At 44.3% G+C, this 25,654-nt stretch overlaps 1 pseudogene; it reads left to right on the forward strand.

Moving 5' to 3' along the window:
* The first annotated feature begins 16,718 nt into the window (after window positions 1-16,718).
* Window positions 16,719-17,538, forward strand: LOC123380262 (annotated as a pseudogene).
* Window positions 17,539-25,654: the final 8,116 nt, after the last annotated feature.

Raw genomic sequence — 25,654 nt, forward strand, 5'->3', positions numbered from 1 at the left:
GGTGAGAGCAGAGGGCACCGGGTGGTAGGTATGGGGGCTCCGAAACAGGTGTCAATACCTGGATTTTATGTACACCTTGCCTTTATTCCATGTGGGCAAATGGTTTGTCTCTCGCTGTCTACACGTTCCCTCTTACCATGTAGTAAATTTTGAAACGGACATATAGCTTCTCAGCTAAAGTTTACACTTCATTGTTTTAGTTCATTTACTTAAACCCATCTGAATGAAATTTGAAGAAGTTCCCAAATCACCTTAAGAGTATGGTTCTTAAATAGAGCAGCCTTTTATTTATTTTTATTTTTTTATTTTTTATTTTTTTCAATATATGAAGTTCATTGTCAAATTGATTTCCATACAACACCCAGTGCGTGCCCTCCTCAATACCCATCACCCACCCTCCCCTCCCTCCCACCCCCCTTCAACCCTCAGTTTGTTCTCAGTTTTTAAGAGTCTCTTATGCTTTGGCTCTCTCCCACTCTAACCTCCTAAATAGAGCAGTCTTATTAAAAGTTTTGAAACAGTAGTGAAAGACCCTCCTTAAAATATACAAGCAAAACAAACAAAACCCAAAATAAGTTCTGATGGCTTCGCACGCGTATCTACCAAACTTTCAAAAACTGTTCCCCTCTATCTTTTGAGAAATTTTCTGGGAAATGGAAGCCACGCTAGAGCTAACCAGCTGATTGGACTCCAAATTCAGATGATAGTAAAAGAGAGAAAATTATAGGCCAAAATTATTTAAATTATTTATTACATATAATAATTATTATACGTAATATTTATTTATGATTATAAATGCACAATACTAAATAAAATGTTAGCTGTGGAATCAAAAATCTGAGCTAAAAACTACACTCACGTATCATCACTTATTTCTATAGGCCAGATGTAAGTCTACCTAAGTAATCTCCTGAATTTGCAGCCCAAAGATTAGTAAAATTCATGACGTTTGCAAAATGCCCTATGCCATTTAGCACACCATCACCATGGGAGTTATAACAGGTGGCAAAAATCATGGGGCTGTGATAGAATTCTGCCTACCACAGATAGTGAGACACGTCCTAAGCCACCCTACTTCTCATCACCCAGAGCAGAGCCACAATTGGCACCAGCGACCTGGCCATCATCTTCAGGAAGTGAGGTCGTCCCCACAGACCATCCCTATGGCACATCTTCCCTGCGGCTGTGGTCTTATGTCACCCAAGTGGGCAAAGGGTCCAAGCACTGGCCGAGCTCAACCATCAGTGTCCGGGGATGAGATAGGAAGACTGGGACACGGGCTTTCTGCTGCAAAGAGAGTGGGAAATAGGGCAGAGCAGCAACTCCCTTTATCAAGCTGGCCCTTAAATGTGTTCCCAGTATGTGTCTTTCCTTTCTCTGCATAAGGTAGTTAAGGAATTTGGTGAATGAGGCCAAAAGAGGCAGTGGAGGGAGGGAATTCTGGCAGTACTCTCACTGCTTGGCCCTGATGCTCTAGACAAAAGTTTACATTGATGCATTTGAGAAACTGACACAGACTCAAAGTCTGATTTCCCCAGTGCTTTCTGGCCCGGATGTATATCCGTCCCCACCACCTACCCCATTCCTCCATGCCCCGAGCCCACACAGCACTGGAAATGGCCTGGCTTCTCAGCAGTGACGGCTGAAGAATGGCTGGAGTGCATTCGTGGCCAGTGTTGGTGGGGGAGAAGGAAGCGGTGGCCGTGGTGGATGATGCTAGGGGGTCGGTGGGGCAAGCCAGACAGGAGAGGTTTAGGGGCTGGGTCCAGGAAGTCTCTATATATGGGTTTTATAATGAATGTTCCAGAATAAGCAGCTCTTTCACTAGACCATACTTTGTGCGTAATGGATGAAACCACACAAAACCCACGAGACACGTTGTAGGAAGATGCATGTTCACCATGGTGATTTGGGAATCGATGAAGGGCCAGTGGTGGGGGCAGCCTGTTCATTGCCTCATAAAGTAACATTCCTTTTCTTGCTGCTACAGTTTGGTCTGGATGGTGGCAGCAGGTTCCCAGCGTGGAACAGGAACGAGAGGGGAGGTACGTGGTAGGAGATGGTGGTTCAGGGACTCGGCAAGACCGCCACAGTCTCTGTGTGCTGTTGGGGGAAGGGGCGCACAGGTGTGTATGGAGGGATGCGTTTGTCAGTGTATGTGTGCGGGGGGTGAAGTTCTCTGCTCATACAGACAGAGAATAGGTGTCAGTAACTATAAACTTGGGATATTTCTTTTTTTAATGTTTACTTTTGATATATAGAGAGAGACAATGTATCAGGAGTGGGGCAGAGAGAGAGGGAGACACAGAATTCAAAGCAGGCTCCAGGCACTGGTCTGTCAGCACAGAGCCCGATGCAGGGCTCGATCTCATGAGCTGTGAGATCATGACCTGAGCCAAAGTTGGACGCTCAACTGACTGAGCAATCCAGGCGCCCCAACTTGTGATATTTCTTAGTCCCTATTTTGAGCCCAACTTTTATTAAGAGATTTCATTGGTAGCATTGAAACAGAGCAATAATATGGATGATGGAGGTAATAGTCATGACTGTTAGTACTATGACATTAAGTACTATTATTATCATTTCTCTTTGGTGGAGGAATTGAGATCTACAGACGTGATGGAATGCGCCATGACCTTAACATGTTTAAATGCTGTAATGAGGCTTTAAACCTAGATCGGTCTGGTTTCTGAGTCTGTGCTCTGGCCAGGGCACTCCCTCACTGGGCCTCAACCTACACACTTCCCCAGAAGATCTGTGGGGACTGGCGTGGGCCTGGAAGTGTGGTAGTTCCGGACACCCACTGTCTGGATGCTGCAGGGGAGGGGGTTCCTGCACCAGGAAAGAGATTGTGCCTGGCAACCTCTAAGTAGGCTGGCCGTATAATTTATCTTGTGGACTGGGACATGTTGGGAGTAAATGGGTCTTTATTAATAACTAAGCTTGGAATAGAGGCATAGGTTAGTCTAACTATTGGATTTATGCCAAGCTCATGAGTCTGGGAGGCACTTCTGGGCTCAAGATGAATTTAATACATGACATCCGTCATCCTTCCAATTCCTCATGGCCCCCAAACCTCCCCTGCTTCTAAGTTGTCAGGAAACCTCCACAACTTATCACTCAACACAATTCCACTGTGTAAAATGACCTTCCTGTGCATCTGATGTCGAGTCGTTACTGGATGGTGTTTAGGAAGCTTTATTGGGAGAGCAGATGAAGGAGGTCCAGCCAGGAATCTAGGGCAGTATGTTGTGCTGTGAGGTGATCGTGGCCTTTGCTGGAGCAGACTGAACTTGGGATTCCTGGGCGGTATCAGATATACAAGTGGGGCTTTTCAGTCATTTACCATCCCTACTTTATTTTTACCGTAATTACGTAGCCGCCAGGGACATTTTCCAGGGGGGCCACATCCCATAAATCTTTAAAAGAAGGTTTGTTTATTGCCCACCAGCTACATAGAACAGGTGCATCTCACAACGAGAATTCCGTAGTGAAGGGTCCCCCACTGTCCTCTCCTTAGGGAGCACCATCAGGATGTTCGAGGAGCATATGTTTCCACAGGGAGATTTGACCAGATCATTATTTTCTTTTCTCACTCTCTTTGTCTCGATTTCCCTGGTGAGAACATGTCCCTTTCCAATATCACATTATTGTTGTTGTTGTTGTTACATTCTTCAAGTTTGCACAGAATGGTATATCTTCAGTAAAATAATGCTACGGTGTATGTAACCCACAATTTCTATGCTAAGTGAAATAAGTCATACAGAGAAAGACAGATACCATATGTTTTCACTCTTATGTGGATCCTGAGAAACTTAACAGAAGACCATGGGGGAGGGAAAGGATAAAAAAAAAGGTTAGAGAGGGAGGGAGCCAAAGCATAAGAGACTCTTAAAAACTGAGAACAAACTGAGGGTTGAAGGGCGGTGGGAGGAAGAGGAGGGTGGGTGATGGGCATTGAGGAGGACACCTGTTGGGATGAGCACTGGGTGTTGTATGGAAACCAATTTGACAATACATTTCATATTAAAAAAAATAATGCTATGGAAACAAAGTTGCTCTTTGGCGGCTCCAGTATTTTGTTTATATCCTGCCCCCCTCCTATTTTGTATTCCTCCCTCACCCCTTTTTCTTGTGCAATGATGAAGGGGGCTGTGTCCGATTTGGGGAACTGGGGGCACCCCCAGAATTCCACTGCCACTGTTAGAGAGGCACGCTAGCATACGAGGACCTTGGGTTACTCAGCAAAGTGACTCAGTTTGGGGAGTGTGGTGAAGGGGAGTTCTCACGGATTATAGCTCTGCTCTCAAAGTGTGGGAGGCAGCCAGACTCTTGGTCTTTGGGGAGTTGGATTCTCAGCCTTTTCTATCCTGCAGCTGCTTTCTGGGCTGGCAGTTACCCATGCATTCATTCATTTGCTCTATCATTTTTGTTTGGCCAGAAATACTTACTGAGTGCCCGCTCTGTCCTGTGCATTGGTTTTGCTGGAGCCCGAGCTCGAGCCCGGTGCATTGGTTTTGCTGGAGAACATGACTGTCAAGGTCTCTTCTGGGAATGGGATGTCTAGATAGAAAAGGAAAGAAGGAAAAGAGGGTGTCACTGCTCCCTGGGACATTTTCTTTAACGTCCACCCTGCACATTGGGATCTTGCTCCATGGTCTCTCTCGTTCCCTTGGCTGGATCTCCAAGCGTGAATATTCTGGTGGAGCGCTGGCTATTTTTATCAGGCATGATGAGTGAGCTGAAGACACGTCAGCGGACGTAAGTAGAGAATTAGAATTAAAAAACCAGAAGAGTATATTGTAAAAAAAAATGAGAGAGAAATAAAAAAAAAGTATACTGTACCCTCAAAACAAACATGAAGAATGTTTGTAAAATTCCAAGCCTTTTGGCCATGTCCTGGAGCAGGACGTGAGAGTCTCGATCTGAAGTACATTCATCTTGGTGAACATGGTCCCTGTTGTTAGGGGCTAGAAAAATAAGACAGTGGAATATAGTAGGAATTATTTTACTCTTTGTAAAATAACCTCGCCACTATCTATCCACAAGGCTTCTATTTGTCATTTGGAGGGTATTTGCTATACATTTTACGTGTTTATGAGAGGCTGAAGACAGGCCTTACATCATGTATTGCATGGTACCAGGCAGATGTAGATCCTGGCTTCTGGAAAATTCTAAATGCTTGTTATTATAACTATTCTCACATTGCCAGCACTGATTTAGTACTGAGAGGTCACAAAAGCTCTCTAGTCAAACCTGAGGGAAGCCCCCCACCCTGAGTACTTGTTCTGACTAGGTCCTGACTTTGGGTCCCATCTTGGCATGTTATGTCCAGTTTTTGCAAGAAGTCTTGCTGGATCAGTTTAGTAAAAACCCTACCCTTTGATATCTGATTAAATGTCCCTTCCCTAGCCCTCCTTATATCACCCTGTCCTGCCTTCAGCAGGACTCCTGTTTGGTCAACCTAGCAAAAATTCTTAGAGACCTGATGTGTCCTCTTAGGGATTTTGCATTACTGACTGCACCCTCCTTCTTGGCTATAAGTCTCCACTTGATTTTGTATTCAGAGCAGAGTCCTATCTCTATCCCCTACGACAAAACCCTGTTACAGTTTTCCCCTTGGATAAAGTCTACCTTACTATCTTTAACAAATGTCATGAATAATTTTTATTTAGCAGAGGGCCCCAGTCCTAACGATGAGCACAGACACAGGGAGGGGAAGGGAAGCAGAAGGTACGGCCCATACCCATGATGGACACATCCTGAACCCTGGAGCAGGGTGTCAGCCAGGTTGGGGACTGGCTTGGGCCATGGCACTGGTGGGGAGGTGGTCACAGGGGACATGGGACTAGAGGAAAGGAGCCTTTTAGCAAACCCCTGACCACATTAGAAGCCCCTGTCTTGGACCGGGCACAGTGGGATGTCCAGAGAGTGAAGGGTCAGGGACTGTTGAGGGGCCAGCAGGTCTGGCCAAGAGATGTCGCCCACTCAGCAGGAGGCAGTCCCAAGGAAACAGGAGGGGCACGTGGGCCATCCTTTGCCCCTTGGAAGTATCCAGTGGGGCTAGAGTGTGGGAACGTTTTCTGGGCATGGGCGGTGGAGGAACGCCCGCTGGCAGGGGTGAAAAAGGAAGCTTCTGCCCACAGCCTGGGAGCAGCTCAGCCCAGATTCTCCACCCTTCTCTCAGCACACGCTAGAGCAGCCTGTCCCAGCCCTTCCTGGGCACACTGCTCCCCTGCTCCGGTCACTCTGTGCATCTTCCTACCGCCCCAGACTAGATGGGCAAGTTCGTGCTCCTGCTCCTGCTGCTGGTGGTCTCCTCTTTCGTGTTCTTCCAGGGCGTGGGTGAGGTCCTGGGCTGGCTGGGCAGGGGGTGAGGATGTGCAGGTAGGCTGGGGAGCCGTGCCGGCATGGTGATCTGATCTGGTTGGGAGGGAATGAGGTTAAGGGTCACGTTCTGGGATGATCTGCCCACGAAGGGTTCAAGGTCTCTGTGTGCTGTCCCTACTCTGACTCCTCCCAGGGAAACAGCTCAGGTCCCTTCCCAAGGTCTCAGAGTGGGGCAGTCACTCCCTTGGGGCTGACTGGGGCTGAGGGCTCTCGTCACTTTCTGGGTTTGGGTCTGGCTGGGATGGAAGAGCCAATGGTAGCTCAAGACTTTCTATGAAGATGCAGCCTAGGGTAGTGTTCTAGCAGGAGCAGGTCATTGAAGGCTTATGTTGAACCAGTTTTGCCAGAGCAAGTGCACTGTTGCCACTTAGATATGTTTGGCCATTAGATGACTTTTAGGGGAGGTATAATAGGAAATTTTGTGGGACCGCATCCCCACCTTAGAACTTCCACAGTCCTTATATCTTACCATTTTCTAATGGACTCCTGGTCTCAGGCAGCTGTATGTAGATGCTCTCACTGTGTTCTGCATAATGACATCATAACTAAGGGGATACCTTTCACTTTATTTTTAATGGAATCAAGATCCCTGGGCCAAAGGCCCATATCCTTAAAGAATTAATGGACGTGATCCAATGGGGGAATGTTTCCAAGCTTTAAGAGTATATTAGAGGAGGTGTTTAGGGTCATGGTTTCCCCTTGAACTCCTTGGCCCTACCAGTGTCCTAGCACACTTTAGTCTCGCTCCACTCAACCCTGGGATTAGCCTTCATGTCTCTTTCCATAGCTCCAGCCACATTATGTATGGTCTGCAACAATTTTAAAAGAGGTCATTGTTTGAGGGGCAAGGCCAATTGTACCATGGAACAAGGTCCTGGATGCAGAACCAGAGATTTCTTCATTTTCACTGAGAGAGGTAATGCTGTTGAGTGAGGCTCTACGGGCTTGAGCTGGCGCCTGCCTCCTGATACTGCATAGGGGTCCTCCACTCTGAGCGGATCTTGCTGGGAGGTGGGTGTGTCCCAAGTCTGGAGGCCCGGCTTGGCATGGTTGGGAAAGTCCTCTTATTCTGAGCTCCAACTTTTGCTGTCTGACCCTGAGTATGAACGTCCTTCTCTTCCAGATGGATGGAGCTACAATCACACTCAACTGGACTGTTTTGATCATTGTTTACCTTCAAGTTTCCATTTTGGAGTCCTGAAGATTTCGAGCTTTTGCTGTAAAGGTCAAGATTTCTGTAATAGATACCAAGGAAAAGGACAGGAATGGAAGCCTCGCTAACTGTTCTGCCTTTGTCAGTATAGGTGTCCTCTCCCCCTTCCCCATCCTTGGCCTCTCTGGTCCTCTCTCCCTCCGCACGTGCTCCTGAGGAGCGCAAAGCATCCTCCTGTCTCCGCCCGGTTTCTCTCTTCACTCCTCTCCTGCCCACTGGTGCCTGCCCCCCAACACCAGGCAGGGTGGGTTCACCCTTGCGCCATTTCACCTGTGAATCACCCGCTCTCCTCATCTCGCATCTCCTCCTCCTGCACAATTACTGTACTTCTCTGTCTGACCCGCTGCCTGGTTTCTAATCCCACAACTCAGGAGCGACTGCCAGGTGCCCAGACAGGTGATGGGCTCCATTTTGCACATCAGGAGTTGGAGGGGTCTGTGGAAAACTCAGGAAAATGTGTCCAAATGACAGATTGACAGAGAAGCCTCAAAGTGCACGAAGGTGCCAAGGCCCGAGGCAGATGGGATCACCAGCTTTAGGTGTTATGCACATTCTCTCAAACTACTGATGGCTCAAGTTCAGAGACTCCCAGAGGTTGTCCAGGCAGGCGAGTGGGGGTGGGGCTGGGTGAATCACAGCCATGGGAGACCATGGGAGAGAAAGTGGGGGAAGGCCACAGAGGCAGGTGGGGAACCAGGACAGAGGGGCGGTGCTATCTGTTTTCTGTGACAACTTGCAGGTCACTGGCAGAGCAGGTTGAATGGAGAAGTGGCACAGAGGCCACATTACGGAGGGTTGAGGAATGAAGGGACCATGACAGGAGGACATAAGGAGTAACAGCCACTCTTCCAAGGAGCTTGGGAGCAACTGAGAAAGTGGAATAGTATCTTTTATAAGAATAGCGAATTTTATACATTTTTAGGCAATGACCGATTTTATTTCTGCAGCAATAGTACAGTTTCCTAATGATGCAAAATTTGAGGTACAAGTTTGGAACCACCTTAATCCATGTAGAAATTCATATTAAAAATTTTTTAATATTTTTTTTATTTTTGAGAGAGAGAGAGAAAGAGAGAGACGAGAGCCTGAGTCCAAGTGGGGATGGTGCAGAGAGAGAGGGAGACACAGAATCTGAAATAGGCTCCAGGCTCTGAGCTGTCAGCACAGAACCCGACGCGGGGCTTGAACCCATGAACCATGAGATCCTGACTTGAGCCAAAGTAGGATGCTTAACTGACTGAGCCACCCAGGTGCCCCTAAAAATTCATATTTTTGTTCTAAGACCAAAATATCCCAAATTTATAATTTACCATAACTCTATGTATCTGGGAAGGAAAGCAGATAACATGACTATGGGTTCACAGCTAAAATTTGTTATAATTAAAGTAGCTGATGACTTTAATGAACTGATCTTGTGGGCTCCTAGAGCTTATCTGCACATTTTATTGATTTGACATTCTTCTTTTCCTTTCTTTACATGGACTGACTTTTACTTTTTATGTACCTGCTATATTTGAAATCTAGAAAATATTGAAATATTATATATTCCTTTGAGATCATTTTATAATTCTGAGTAAATATTATATATACCTATGATATTATTTTATCATTCTGAGTATTTTCTACTTCTTTTTTAATATTAACTTAAATACTATTCTATAATTCTGGACATAATACCCTATCTTCCATTGATTCTGAAGGGGCTTACATTAGTGTATTACTGAGGTTATAAATATCTGTTATTTTGTAAAGTCATTGAGAAATTAAAATGCAACCATAAGACTGTCCGTATAAAAAAAAATAGATTGTTGTAAATCTTCAAATCTCCAGTGATTTACTTTAGATTTACCCTTTTCTAAAGGCTGAATCCTTCTTTAAAAGAGATTCTTCAGATATCATGTTTTTGTATATTTTTAATGTGGTTTGTATTATTCTGTGTCATAGCATAAAGAGGAAAAATATCCCAATTGTAACAAATATTCTTCTGATTAATATTGTCATGCTTAAATAGGGTATTGTTAAATTTGTGATATTTTATCACTGCGTGTGTATTATTTGGAAGAAAAAGAGAACAACAGGTTTTGAAGATGGGAAACTAAGAATCCAGGAAGCTACTAGGAATGCAGCTCACTGCTTTTAAAATTTTTATTTTATTTTATTTTATTTTATTTTATTTTACTTTATTTTATTTTATTTTACTTTATTTTATTTTATTTTATTTTATTTTACTTTACTTTATTTTATGTTATTTTATTTTTTTAATGTTTATTTATTTTTGAGAGAGATAGACCAAGCATGAGCAGGGAAGGGGCAGAGAGAGGGAGACACAGAATCCGAAGTTGGCTCCAGGCTCTGAGCTGCCATAGAGCCCCATACGGGACTCAAACCCACAAACTGAGAGATCATGACCTGACCCAAAGTAGGACACTTAACCAACTGAGTCACCCAGGTGCCCTGCTCACTGCTTTTAAATAGCAATCCCTAAATGGGAATAAAAAAATTTATCTTTTTTATTAAAATTTGTGTAATTCAACTACATCATCAGATAGTTTTCGAGATTAGATGTCATAGAAGTCCCACCACAAGCTGACCAAGACATCTAGGTAATTGATTGGCTGACCACACTGGAAATCAAAAGGATGTTTTTCCAGAGTTGGTCAAATCTAGGATCTCTGGTTTCATTTCTCTGGGGTTCTCTCACACTGCCTTTTTTTCTTGGGGAGGATTAATCCTCTTGCTGTTTACATTCATGGTTACAAAATGGCTGCATTAGCGCCAGGTCTCAGATATATACACACCATCCAGAGAGAGACTTCATTGGTGCCACAATTTTCTTCCAAATTCCTGACATTGACTTGCATAAGACAAGATTAGGTCACATGCCCACTCAAAACAAGTCCTTGGGGCGCTTGGGTGGCTCAGTCAGTTAAGCGTCTGTCTTCAGCTCAGGTCATGATGTCACGGTTCCTGGGTTCAAGCCCCACATCGGGCTCTGTGCTGACAGCCTGAAGCCTGCTTCCGATTCTGTGTCTCCCTCTCTCTGTCCCTCCCCTGCTCACATGCTGTCTGTCTGTCTCTTTCTCAAAAATAAATAAATGTAAAAAAAAATTAGAAAACAAAACAAAACAAAAACAAGTCTTTTTGCCAAACCCGGATTATTGACTGAGTCTCAGTTTCTGCACCATCTCAGGGGACCAGGGTGGACTTAGCCTCCCTGAAATCATGTGGTTCTCCAATAGAAATCTGGGGCTCTTGAAAGGGGGAAAGGAGTGGATCCTTGTCAGGACAACCAACAGCTGTCCATCCAGTAGAGTTCTGCACGGAAGCTCTCCTTCCAACTGCCTGCCAAAGACACTACATGACCAAACAACTTTCATGACTGAGGTGAGCTTTGAGAGAGTGAAGGTCCTAGTTTTCAAGGGAGGCCATCCCCACTGGACGTGACCTTGAACCATTCCTGTTCCTGCCCAAACACATTTTCCTCCTGAGAAACACAAGAACCATTATACAACCATAGGGCTTCTGCGGTGAGTCTAGCACATAACATAACAGTGCAGAGGAGAAAATGTCTGAGCGAGGAATATCATACCATCTGTAGAGACATGCTTCCCATGGGGGGAAATACCCTAGTGCGGTGTATAAATGGGGAGGACGTGGTGAAAGAGAAAACAGAACAGGAAGGGGCAGGTGCAGTCCCCAACATTTCAGGAACTGACCTTAGCATAAGTCAGCAGTCTCATTTTATTGCGCTTCCTGTAGCCTTCTCATCTAGTCTGCACTGCTAGGTGTCTATTTGTCTCTTCTGGATTTACTATCCTCTTCTGTGCCTCAGTGCTTTTTTTTTTTTTTTTTTTTTTAACGCTTATTTATTTTTGAGACAGAGAGAGACAGAGCATGAACAGGGGAGGGGCAGAGAGAGAGAGGGAGACACAGAATCGGAAGCAGGCTCCAGGCTCTGAGCCATCAGCCCAGAGCCCGACGCGGGGCTCGAACTCACGGACCGCGAGATTGTGACCTGAGCTGAAGTCGGACGCTTAACCGACTGAGCCACCCAGGCGCCCCGTGCCTCAGTGCTTTAGCACATGTAGTCCTACGCTTCAAATACCTTTCCTTTCCTCCCTGCCTGGTAGTTTCTATTCGATCTTCAAGATTACTTTTCATTCTTCTCTCCATGATTCTTCAACTGATCTTTCAGACAAAGGAACTCTGTCTTCTCAGCTCCCAGAATAGTCTCTCCATTCCTAGATCAGTACATATGATAGATTTTTTTTTTTCTACGTCCACTTTCCTAAGTTATACATGAGCCCCCTGGTTCAATCTCCAGGTATAACCACACTATTCATTGCCCAGCATCGTGTTCACAAAGTAGGTGCCAAATCAACATTAGATGATTAACGAACCAAATTAGAGTGAAAGTCTATTCTATTTTCATGGCTTTGTTCTCTACTACCTCACTGTCCCATCCTCTATGACACTGGACTTTAATCTCCCACTGAGCTGTTCCTCCAATAATGATCACAGAACATTACTATATGTACAACCAGGCACGGCTCTAAACACCCTGCCTGGATAGTCACATTTGAATTTCATCAGAGCTCGGAGACAAACCCTTACTTTACGCCCATTTTATATATGAGGTCATTAAGCAAAATGCCACAGAGACTTGCTCAAGCTCAGACAGCTAACATACGTATCCCTTGGGATTTAAATCCAGGCTGTATGAGGACAGAGCCTACGCTCGTAACCACCACAGGACAGTAGATGCAAATCTGTATCCTGTTCCCATTTTCTATGTTTATACCCTGTATACCTGTTACCTCGTATTCCTCATGAACATACCCCAAATTGTCTCGACTACAGACCCAATGGCGATAACAAGTACAAACTAAATGGATGTTAATCAGCACATTCCTTTCCTGTGTGAGGTACGGGCTTCCAGTTATGGAATGAATAAGTCACGGAGATAAAAAGCACAGTGCCGGGAAAATAGCCAGTGGTATTCTAAAAAAAAATTTTTTTTACCTTTTATTCGGTATGGAGAGACAGAGACAGAGACAGAGCATGAGTGGGGGAGGGGCAGAGAGAGCCAGAGACACACAGTCTGAAGCAGGCTCCAGGCTCTGAGGTGTCAGCACAGAGCCCGACGCAGGGCTCGAACTCACGAACGGTGAGATTATGACCTGAGCTGAAGTCCACCGCTTAACCGACGGAGCCACCCAGGCGCCCCACCAATGGTACTCTACTAGTGTTGTATGGTGACAGAGGGTAGCTACACTTATCATGAGCATAGCATAAACTTGTTGAATCACCATGTTGCACACCTGAACCTAATGTAACAGTGTGTGTTAACTATACCCAAATTTAAAAAGGGAGGCTCCGAGAGCCCAGGAAAGGATGAATTTTTAGGTATTGTTTATCGGATGAAGGAAACTGAGTGCTTTCAGGACGTAGGTGTGTGCTGCCGTAGGCTGTCTGACTTTTCTTATGTGAGTTATCAGCACAGAATGCACTAGAAGAACTAGAAAAAGAAGAGGGAAAAAGACTGTCAGCCCACCCCTGAGAGCAGTCTGAGAATGTGTTGGATCAACATTGCTGTGAAAAATCTCTTACATTTGCCTGGCACATTGTGGAAATCGCCAAATCACCATTCTGTTAGTAAAGGTAGGACTGAGATAGCGTTACACCCCTAAGTCCCACAGCAGATCTGAGAGCAGAAATAACCTGGTCCAATTCCAGAAGCTCCCGGGTATGCGATGCACATGTCACTAAATAGAAGGGACGTCCTCAGGGAAAAAGCAAGGTATATCCTGGTTGTCATTATGTCCAGGCTTCTGCAGTCTCTGGGGGCATCAATCCTCCCCTTCAATACTTTGCCCATCTTCCCTCTTCAATGCCCACCTCACTCCGACCTCGCTAAGAGAGTCACCTCGGCTCCATTGTTTGTGCTGGAAGATCTTAGTGTGTACAGAGCTCTTGTTTTCTGTATGACGATTTGCCTTCTGGCTACTTTGAGAGTTGCTTCAGTACACAGATTTCTGACCCATTTCTCTCACTGTCCCAGCCCAACCCATTTCCAGTGACCAATGCACAAGATGGACCCTCCATGATAAACTAGCTTATGGGGAGATTACCCCTGGGACAGCCTACAGCAATCTAGGTTGGATGTGGGAGAAGAGGAGAACTGCCAAGAGGAAGCCTGAGGCACATGGGCAACGAGCATCAGAACAAGGTAACTTCTTCCTCTCAGGTGGGGGATCAACCCAGAAATCAGATGGCTCCAGGGCTGTGGAGACAACTATCTCCAGGGTTTTTCTGAGCTAAAGAAGAGAGGTGATGAAGAAATCTGTGACTTTCAGCCCATCTCAGAGAGCACTCTTGGAGTTTCCCAGGTCACCATGCCCCTCCACCTTCTCCTGTCCTAGTGGCCAATGCCCATGGTCAAGAGCATCATGAAGGGACTGCAAAGTTGGGATGAACAACACATGCTCAAGCGTCGGCCACCTCAGGTGCCACTGGACTCCATTGGTGCTTGTTCTATGGATCAGCTGAGGAAGTTGTGAGAATGAGAAAGTTACTGCACTGGGCCTTTCTCTGTTCTGTGTAGAAAGCGGTGAATGGGAAATGGCTTAAGGATGCTGCCCCTATCAATCTGTTCTTTACTGTGGGTATTCTTGGGGTAAGGGCTTCAACATTCCTGTTTCTCTGGGCCACAGTAGTGCTGAATTTTCACAGACCAGTGACTGTTAAGTGCCTTACATTCTCTCCTTTTGAATGGAGGTATTTATTACAGTTACTGTTTCCCGCTCTTTTATGTGAGGTGCGTGGAGAGCGGATATATGCCTATTGAGTTCATCTGACCAAAGGCACCACACCCGGCAGCCTCACCCACCCCAGGACCTGATTTAGATGATAAGATCCTGGATTTTCATTTGATACTGTAATGGAACGGGATTATGGATCTGAGCAGACATTTGTCCCAAGAAGACATGCAAAAGGCCAACACGCATGTGACAAGGTGCTCAACATCACGAATCATCAGGAAAATACAAATCAAAACCACTCAGATATCGCCTTACACTTACCAGGTTGGCTATTGTTTAAACAAGAAAAGAAAACAGGTGTTGGCCAGGATGCGGAGAAAAGGGAACCCTCGCGCCCTGTTGGTGGGAATGCAGCCACTATGGAGAAGAGTATGGAGGTTCCTCCATAAATTAAAAATAGAAAAACCATCTGATCCAGTCATTTCACTTCCAGGTATTTATCCAAAAGAATTAAAATCACTCTTGCATAGCGATATCTGCGTGTCTGTGTTCATTGCAGCATTATTTACAGTAGTTAAGACATGGAAACAAGCTAAGTGTCCGGCAGATGAATGAATAAAGAAAATGCGGTGAATATATACAACAGAGTATTAATTCAACCTTAAACAAGAAGGAAATCCTGTCATCTGTGACAACAAGGTGGACCTGGAGGGCATTAGGTTAAGTGAAATAAGCCAGACACAGAAAGAAAAATACTGTGTGATCTCACTTATATGTGGAATCTACAATAGTCAAACTAATGGAAGTGGAGAGTAGAATGTCGGTCACAAGGGCATGGGAGGAGGGTCATGGACAGACGGACTCGTTGACATCCTAAACAGATAGGAGAACAAAGTTTTAGTTATATAAGATAAATAAGTTCTGGAATCTACTGTACAGCAGAGAGCCTATAGATAACAGTACTGTATTATATACTTAAGATTTGCCGAGAGTAGATCTTATGTTAAGTATTCTTGCCACAAAATGAAATAAATAATAATAATACAAATAATAATATTGGAGATGGGAGGGAATTTTGAGAGGCAATGGATATGTGCATGGCCTTGCTGGTACAACGGGTTGTACCCGTTTTCTCAACGGGTTTTCTCAGGTATATACTTATCCCCAGAGTCATCGGGTTGTTTACATTAAATATGCACAGCTTTTTACACATCAATCATACTTTAAATTTTAAAATATTAAAAAAAAAGTTTTTAAAATTAATTTTATTTTTTAAAATCTGCATCCAAATTAGTTAGTATAGAGTGCAACGATGATTTCAGGAGTAGATTCCTTAATGCCCCTTACCCATTTAGCCCATCCCCTCTCCCACAACTGCTCCAGTAACCCTCTGTTCTCCATATTTAAGAGTCTCTTATGTTTTGTCCCCCTCCATGTTTTTATATTATTTTTGTTTCCCTTCCCTTATGTTCATCTGTTTTGTCTCTTAAAGTTCTCATATGAGTGAAGTCATATATTTGTCTTTCTCTGATTAATTTCGCTTAGCATAATACCTTCCAGTTCCATCCACATAGTTGCAAATGGCAAGATTTCATTCTTTTTGATTGCTGAGTAATACTCCATTGTATATATATCACATCTTCTCTATCCATTCATCCATCGATGGACATTTGGGCTCTTTCCATACTTTGGCTATTGTTGATAGTGCTGCTTAAACATGGGTTTTTAAAAAATATTTTTAATGTTTATTTTTAAGAGAGAATGAGTGGGGGAGGGACAGAGAGAGGAGGAGGGACAGAGGATCCAAAGGGGACTCTGTGCTGACAGCAGTGAGCCAGACATGGGGCTCGAACCCACGAACAGTGAGATGGAGACCTGAGCCAAAATCAAGAGTCAGATGCTTAACTGACTGAGCCACCCAGGCGCCCGCGTCATCTACATATTTAATTCCTTTCCTCTGTTCCCCTTTCTTTTCTTTTTATTATTTTATTTTCACCTCTCTGTCTCTCTCCCCCACCCCCATCCCCTAGATTAAATCCCTAAATGTGGACACCCAGCACGACAGAGAGGACCTGCGAGCATATCTGATAGATCCTTCTAATGAACTTAGGGGCGTTGTATACCATGCCGAATAACTGATTAGCACCCCCACAGAACATCAGTCATGCTGGGCTTCTTCCAGGCCACCCTCCGAGTGGGGGGGAAGCCAGCCGAGCCCCGAGCAAGCAGAGGAGGAGGAGACCATGCTGGCAGTGGTCTCCTGGCGGAACTGACCGCTGAGAAACCTGAAGGAAGGGACGTGTGGCAGACGGGCGGTGAGGAGGCTGGAACTTATTTGATGAAAAGTGCCAGCCATGAGGGTGGCAGGATGCAAAGTTGGTGGTAGCGGCCGCAGCATGGTTACCACACGTTATGTTACTTCTCAAGTATTTGGAATACAGATGGATGCAAGTTTTGGAAATCTCTTTGTAAGGTCAGCATGGGTCATGGCTGCATGATCTACAGACCTTTCCGGATATAACTGTGAGATGTCAAAAGCTTGCCCTGAGAATCAGTTTGCCTTTAAAAATGGTAAGTAGAGCAGCCAATGTGGTGGGACCCAAAATCTGCCTAATGAGCGTTCTAATGAGTGGTGTTATGATAATGTTAGGAGAGGAGCCAGTGTTGCCTCGGTAGAGGGAAAAATAGAAGAAGTATTAGGCACCCAATATTTTGACACGTGGGGAAAAGATGTGGCCCCGTTTATGGAGTTTGTGAAGTCCATGCCAGATGGGAAAATAGTCTTAACCGGAACATACGATGACGGAGCAGCCAGACTCAGTGATGAGGTGCTGAACTGAGGAGAGCATCTATCACTAACCTTGGTTTTACAGACAACTGGGTCTTCTGTGCTGGGAAAAGCATTAAGACAAAAAGCCCTTTCGAGCAGCACATAAAAGGACAATAAGGACACCAAGAAATATGAAGGAATTCTGCCCAAAGTTGCAGAAAGGAAAGAATGCATCCCCCAGAAGCAAGACGAATGTGGAGGAAGTCGAAGAAGGTGTGCTGTCAGTAGTAATGGGAGAGCTGGCACAGAGAAACTTGGTGGAGATATTTGAAGAGCATGCAGCCATCTCAGGGTGTGAATGAGCATTCTCTTTTCGATATCAGGATTATTTCTTGCTAACGTATATAGACATCTTTGTAAATGGTCATCACGAGCAAATGTGCAAATCACGGAGCCATTTCTAATGGAGTACCATGTTGAGCCTACTATGGTAATGACAAATTTTGATTCTAAAAGCATACTTAATGGATAACTGAACAGATTGTGGGAAGACATATACATACACTGATAGTTTTATTATCCTTAAGTCTATCTATCTACCTCCCTCTCTATCATTTATGTGTTAGTGCAGGTAAGAGATGTGATATCATCTATCATCGATCTATCTATTATCTACCTATCTATCATCTATTTATCATGTGTCATCTATCTATCTATCATCTATCTATTATCTATCTATCTATCTATCTATCATCTGTCCTTCTATTTATTGATCTATCATCTATCTATACACTGATAGCTATGGAAATCTATCATGGAATAATACAGATTTAAGGGAGACTATGTTTCCTTTTATATATAGATATAGCATTTTGATTATAGTATCTTTTAAATTAAAAAGCTATTTGGCTTAGTTCTGTGTGAAATGTGACTTTACAGTCTGACCCTCCTGCAATATCTCTTTTCTTTAGATTTCTTTCTCTTCCCAAGAAACCGAGAAATAAAATATGAAAACACAAATTTTAATTATACGCAGTACAAAGTAAATACATAAATGTAGGTGGCGTTGGGGACTGTAGCTGGCTGGGTTTTGTGTAGGCAATGTGAATAACCCGATTTTGCAGAAGCCGTTTAGAGTGAGGCTGAGGTTGGTAACTCCACAGAATCCAGGAAGCAGACCAGTTCATTCCCTGTCCTAATTGAGGACAGCCGTGTCTGTATATTGAAAGCAATATTGCCATATATTCTCCTTATTTGATTGTTATCAGCATGGGCCAACCTGTCTGGGAAGCGGCGTGCATGAATATCACAATAATTGTGGTTTGCAAACCAAGACATTAATTGTGTATTTACTTCATTTAACTTCATAATAGAAATTTTTGCCTGAAGATATAGTGACATATTTAGGAAAGTCTTAATGGCTGAGTGGACTCAGTCATTAAACATTTACAACATAATTTTATTTGACCCAAAATGACTTTATACCCAATTCTACATCAACATATAGGAGATCTAACTTTTTGGTTAACTTTAATCATCCGCTAAATGACTCAAGCTTTCTTAAATATTGTTTTAGGGCACTAAATATCTACTGTGCATGAAGTATCTTAAGCTGGTACATATACACAAATTTAGTGATCAAACTGCCATTCATAATAAAAGACAGCACTTAAATTTTGAATCTAAATTTTTTAACTTGATTTTATTTATTTTGAGAGAGACACAGAGGGAGAGAGAGCACACACATATGTACACACACACACACACACACACACACACACATATATGCATGAATGGGGGAGGGGCAGAGAGAGAGAGAATCCCAAGCAGGCTCCACATAGACAGCACCGAGCCCTGCTTGGGGCTTGAACTCACAAATTGTGATATGACCTGAACCGAAATCAAAAGTCAGGCTCTTAACCCACTGAGGCACCCAGGTGCCCCTGAATCTAAATTTTAGATGACTTGTATAGAAAAAAACCTAAAAGTAATAATTTTCATTTTGCTGTAAGCCCAGTTAGAAGCTATTCAGTTATTTCTTTTCTTTCCTTTTTTATTCAGCTGTTTCTTAAATGTTAATGAGCTTTGGGGTACTTCCTCAAATTGAATGTAATTCGTGAACAAATGCACCTTACACATTTAAACAATTTTTGTGCATTGTTCAGACTTTTGGCATTTCTAAGCTAGATCACATTCAGCATGTATGTGCTAACATTTGAAATACTTCCCAAGATTCTTTAAATTGAAACAAGGCACATTATACAGGAGTTTTGAAATAAATGTTACGTTAAAAAATAATGAAAATAAATGGTATTGGTTTTGCCTTGTGAGAAAATTAAAATAAAAAAATCTATTATGGTTTCCTCCATTCAAGTTCTAAGTACCGTAAATATCTGGTAGTGGGGCAGTAAATGGAACTATAATCATTACAGTATAATGTTGATACTACACACTCTGCCCTCAGAATCAGGCTTTATCAAAATCTTTTTTAGTGCTTATTTTTCAGAGACAGAAAGACAGAGTGTGAGCAGGGGAGGGGCAGAGAGATAGGGAGACACAGTTTAGCTTATCCCAGTGCTATAATAACTGTGTGACATTGGGTAAATGATTTAGTCTCTGTTTCAGTTCCCTCATCTGCAAATAGGACCATCCTACAAATTAAAGGAGATAAATCGTATAAAATGCCCAGCAAGTATGCAGAAGAGCAACAGCTTCCATCCATTGAGGAATTACAACGTTCCAGGCACTGTATCAGGGGCTCGTTAAATATACGATCTCTTTTTTTTTTTTTTAACGTTTATTTATTTTTGGGACAGAGAGAGACAGAGCATGAACGGGGGAGGATAGAGACAGAGGGAGACACAGAATCGGAAGCAGGCTCCAGGCTCTGAGCCATCAGCCCAGAGCCCGACGCAGGGCTCGAACTCATGGACCGCGAGATCGTGACCTGAGCTGAAGTCGGACGCTTAACCGACTGAGCCACCTAGGCGCCCCATTATATATATATATATATATATATATATATATATATATGATCTCTTTTAATGTCACATGAGGATGCAAAGGAGCTTTATAGCTTCCTTATAGCTTCCATTTTACAGAAGAAGAGGCTTAGAATCAGGGTGGCGAGGTGTCTTGTCCAGAGTCTTTCGACCAGCAAGCATCAGAGCCCTCTTACCTACCTAGTTCTGTTGGAAGCCAAAGCATGTACTCTCCACCGCTTGGCTCTCCTACCTCAGTGGGCCACGCAGCCAAGGGGACACAGAGGTGAGTTAGAGCAGAGACCGATGGTGTGGTTCTGGGCAGAGTAGGGAAGGGAGGCCTGGGCCACAGTTAGGAGACCAGGGCCATCGGAGGGAAGGAGAGGAGACTGGGATTGGGCCGCAGTTCCGGTGGTCATGGTGCCAATCCCTACGGGAACCCACTTCTGGAATGTAGAATGAGTGCAGTCAGATGCCTCTGGCACTTACCTGCTTTGCACATTCTACAAAGTTAGTTAACCTCTCTGACCCACAATTCATTCACCTAGAAAGTAGAGATAATAATAATCTCCTCATTGCACTGGAAGGTTTATGGGGTGATGCATAAGATCACCAGCCCAGCGCTTGCCACACAGTTGATAAGAAACTGCAAACACCTGTGCTTAATAATGTACCTACAAGCCATAAACTCAATCTTCATATCCACAACATAAAGTGGGAGGTGGGCATGTACAGAGAAGCTAAATGGTTGCCTAAGGCCATTAGGGCTCGTAAGAGTGTGAGATTCAAATTCAGGCAATATGGCATTCTCCTTCAGAATATGTGGTCTTCAATACAAAGTCCTACAACGACCAGAACCAGTCCCACTGTCCTCATCATACTTACTCATCTCAGCCAGCCCCCAAGAAGGCAGAAGATGCTCTTTGGAAAGCCAGGCCTCCTTGTCAGCCCCTTCCCCCCTGCTTCTGGGATCTACCCAAGCCTAGAGTGTCATTAGCCTGGTGGGATATTGGATCTGTGACATTTGAGAAATGACCTGGGGACCTTTTCCAGGCCATTCTCTGCCCAGCATCCCTTCCTTCTTATCTGGCTCACTACTGAAACAGCCCATGAGGTCCCCTGCATATGGTCTCATTATTCAATAACAGTTGCTACTGTAATCAATTCAGAGGCCCAGGGTGTCCCAGTGAAGACTCCCCAGTCTTCTCCCCCCACTTAGACTTGGAGTTTGGCCCCTAACCAGAAAAGCAGAGCCACACGACCAGGCTGACTGGGTGTTACTTGGGCCCAGACAGCATTTCAAAGTTGCGTCACAGTCCTTCTTCATCCACAGTTCATTTCTCTTGGGCATCTTGGCTCTTAAGAGACAGTGTGTGTGGCAGTTGAGGGCGAAGGTATTTCTGGATGTTGATGTTTGTTCAGGAAGGATGGGCAGGATGCCGTCAGGAGGAGATTCCTGCAAATCAGCTGAGTATCTCAGGCTAAAAATTCTCTAGCAGGAAGGGTTGGAATGGAACATGGTCCTTCACGTTCAAGCTATTGCAATGGCTTTCATTACAACAGAAGAACACATTTTTCTCCCACTTGGTGATGCGTATATATTCCACACATCTTTTTGGGCAGCCCAGAATGGAATATTGATAGGAATATTCTGAAGAATAACAGAGAGACCCAGGTTAGACTTGGAATGTGAGGGAATGTGGCTGAGAAAGGAGTCCCTGCCTTCCCTCCTGTCCTCTGAGGCAGAGCCCAAGACTTGAACCCCCTCCACACAAGGGACGGTTTCCTTCCGGGACAACTGGGTGTCCCCAACACCTCCCCCCACCCCGCAACATTTATAGCAAAGGAGTTGCAACAGCTGTGCTCTCTTAGGGATTCAGTCACTGATTATCAGGGATGGATGGGAATTTGGAGGTCAACCATAAAACCCAATTGTTGCACAAGTGAGACATTTGAACTCAGAGAAGGGAAGTAACAAGCCCTAGGCTATTGACTGAGTTAGGCCAGAACTGGTGAGACTAGAGAATGCTGACTCCAGATCTAGTGTCCTTTTTTTGCCAAAGCAATCATAAAATTCAATCTCCCCTCACCCTCCTTCTCTTGCCCTCATCTTACCGCCAGTGAAATGTTGGGTATACACTTCTTTGATCTGACACGCAGAGTCAGGATATTTGGATTGACAGGAACCTAAATTCTTTCTGCAGTTCTTGCCAACAAATTCATCACAGGAGGTGCAAAATATAAATTTCCGTGTAGGATCTGGACATTATATGAGAACCATAGGGTGAGACCAAAGGGGGGAGAAAAGAAGATCGCTGCTGTAGGTATTGAGATTGAGGTCAGGACCTCAACTGAGGCCAGGACTTTGCAGATTTCCCTCTTCCAACCTCTGGGCGTCTCCCTGTAGAACCCAGATTTATTAAGGAGTCTGGTTTTAAGAGTCATGGGGTTACCAGGAAGCTCTTTCCCTTCTTTCCAGGATCAGCTTGCAGTGTTCTGAAAGGGACACTGAAATGGACATTTCTTGCTGGTAGGGATGGGTTAGGTTATCTGAGAGAGAAGACCCACTGTCCAGTGGGGGAAAGAAGGAGGAGGATCTCTCTTCTGAATTATTTATCAAGACCTGGGTCTTAGTTGAAACAAAAGGTGCTACAGGTCTCTAGCATGCCTATCTGTAGACCCCAGGGTTCTGCATCATCCCTTTTCCTTACACCATTCCTGAAGTTAGAGTTTGGGGGAGCTCCTGGACAGCTGCAGTGGCAGGATCCCCAGGAAGAGTTTCCATGGTAGACAAGGGAGTTTGCAGCAACCAGAGGCTCAGGGCCCAGAGCCCACGAACGCTGTCAGGACTTTTTAGGACTTTGCTCCTGGAACTCATCACCCTGCCCCCTTTGCCTCCCTGCCATAGGACTCACCCTCCGTGGAAGACCAGCACAGAACCAGGAGGGCTCCTGGAAACAGGAGAAACCGGAGCCAGTCCATATATGTTAGGGAAAGGATGATGAGGCAGGCAATCAGGCTCCAGGAAGGGTTCAGTAATGGAGCACAAGACAGGATATGGGGTGGAGAAGAAGCTGTGATCTCCTCTCTAGTCTCCTACTCTGTGAGTTATGTCCTAGACTATGAAAGGTGCAGTTCATTTACCTATATTGGGAGGCCCTGCCTCTAAAAGAGTGGGTGTTGTGCTTCCTCCCCCCACTCCATTCCACCGCCAATGCAGGGCCTCAGCCAAGGAACTTGCACAAGGAAAAGGTGACCTTGCTTCTCCCAGAGAAGGCAAAGGATCTAAGTGAAGCAGAGGTGGGAGCCACCATCAGATTCCACATTTTCTCTGGGTGTTCAACTTTCTACGTGTGACGCTACCACTTGCCCCACTGAGCCCTGGCATCGGGCTTTGTCCTACAGGCTTACAAGTGCACGGCACACTCCTGTGTTGTGTTGGATTCCTTGAGTCAGCTAAATCATGTATCACTGCTATAGGACTCAATTACTTTCAGAGAGTTTCACAGTATATTCCACCTAATAAGACTAAAACCTGTTCAGAAGAAGCATTGGTCACCATGGACCAGAAGAAGAGAGCAACAATTGATAGAGGAGGTATAATGTAAAGAATGGTAGGGTTGGGTTAAGCAGAATCAAGGTCATTGGCATTCTATAATGAGAGAAAAGTGCATGTGAAGTTCTAGAGATGGGAACAGATGTCACAGATCAGATGCTCTTGTCGTAATGTCTTTATCTGGTTTTGATATCAGAGTATTGCTGGTTCCATTAAATGGGTTAGGACAAATGAACTCCTCTTCAATTTTCTGGAAGACTTTTTCTAGAATTAGTAGTATACCTTCCTGAAATGTTTCACAGAGTTCACCAGTGAAGCCATCTGGGCTTTCCTTGTGAGGTTTTTAACTACAAAGGCAGTGTTTTTAACAGATAGAAGTGAGGTTGCCTGGGGGGCTTAGTTAAGCATCTGACTCTGGGTTTCAACTCAGGTCATGATCTCGCGGTTTCATGAGTTCAAGCTCCGTGTTGGGCTCTGCGTTGGCAGTGCAGAGTCTGCTTGAGATTCTCTCTCTCTCTCTCTCTCTCTGTCCCTCCCCTACTCATGCTGTCTCTGTCTCTCTCAAAATAAATATATAGGCTTAAAAAATAGATAAAGAAATGTATTTATTACTTTTTTAGCGTCCTTGGGCAGTTGGAACCCTTCGAGACTTCCCATTGTCTAGCACAATAAGCACCATATGCGTTTGCCTATTATAATTGGCTTTTGTGAGGACTTCAGATAATATATTTGCAGTGTTTACAACACGGATCAAGTGCTTAGAAAACAACAGTCCTTATTACTGCTATCGTCTAAGGAGAAAAAGAGCCATCTTTAATGAAGACAAAAAAATGCTCTAGGCTAATTTTATACTATAGAATAACAGGAATTCAAAAGATTCAAACACTAGCCTCCAGGAGGAATAAAACCATCAGTATTGAACCCCAGGGGCTTTTCATTTGCTCTTCTCTGAGCTAATACCATCTTTTAAGTAGCAAAAGCAATCATCTTTTCTAAGACTGCCTCTATACCTCATATGTGGATATAGAAATGTCAGATAAGTCCTTTTCCATAGCTCAGGGGGCCGGCAGGTGACTGGCTCTGCCCTCCTTCTGTGGCTCTAGCTGAGAGGTGGCTGTCTGGCACCCCTGGAGATGGGTGGAGATCTTCCCATAGCTCTGCCCTGGTTACGGAGGCCCTTTGATGTGAGCAGCTGGGTGAGTGACACTGCTTGGGTCCCATGTGTCTTCTGGTTCTAAAGGACCGAGGTGATTCTTTGAGGAAAACTCGGAGACACTGACCCTGGACTGTTTTCTCCTTGAAGCATCCTTCTGCCCATTTTACAGGTTTGGAAATGGAGGCTGAGAAAGGTTAAGTGAGTCACCAAGGTCAAAATGCTAGAGAGCAGAGCTGAGATTTCAGTTTGGGCCTGTCCCCAAAACCCAGGCAGGTTTTTGTTTGTTTGTTTGTTTGTTTGTTTGTTTACATTTCAGCATTATAGGATTATAATTGACAAAATTGGAAAGTCTTTAAAGTATACATCATGGTGGTTTGATATACATATAAACACACGTTGTGAAAAGATTTTGCCATTTTCTATCTAGATAATTAACATATCTTTCATCTCATATATTTATCTTTTTGGGGGGAGAGGGAAGTGAGAACATTTAAGTCCTACTTACTTCCTGGGCAAATTTCAATTATACAATATGGTGTTGTCAACTATAGTCTCTGTGGTTTACATTCGATCTTCACACCATTAAAAAAAAATTATTTTATTTATTTTGAGAGACAGCACATGCACACACAAGCAGGGGAGGGGCAGGGAGGGAGGGAGGAAGAGAGAGAATCCCAAGCAGGCTCCAAGCTGTCAACGCAAAGCCCGACATGGGGCTTGATCTCACAAACCATGAGATCATGACCTGAGCCGAAATCGAGAGATGGACGTGTAACTGACTGAGCTGCCCAGGTGCCCCTGCAACTTTCATCTTATAGTTGAAAGTT

This window comes from Felis catus, chromosome D1, assembly GCF_018350175.1.
Source record: "Felis catus isolate Fca126 chromosome D1, F.catus_Fca126_mat1.0, whole genome shotgun sequence".
In the NCBI taxonomy this organism is placed as follows: Eukaryota; Metazoa; Chordata; class Mammalia; order Carnivora; family Felidae; genus Felis; species Felis catus.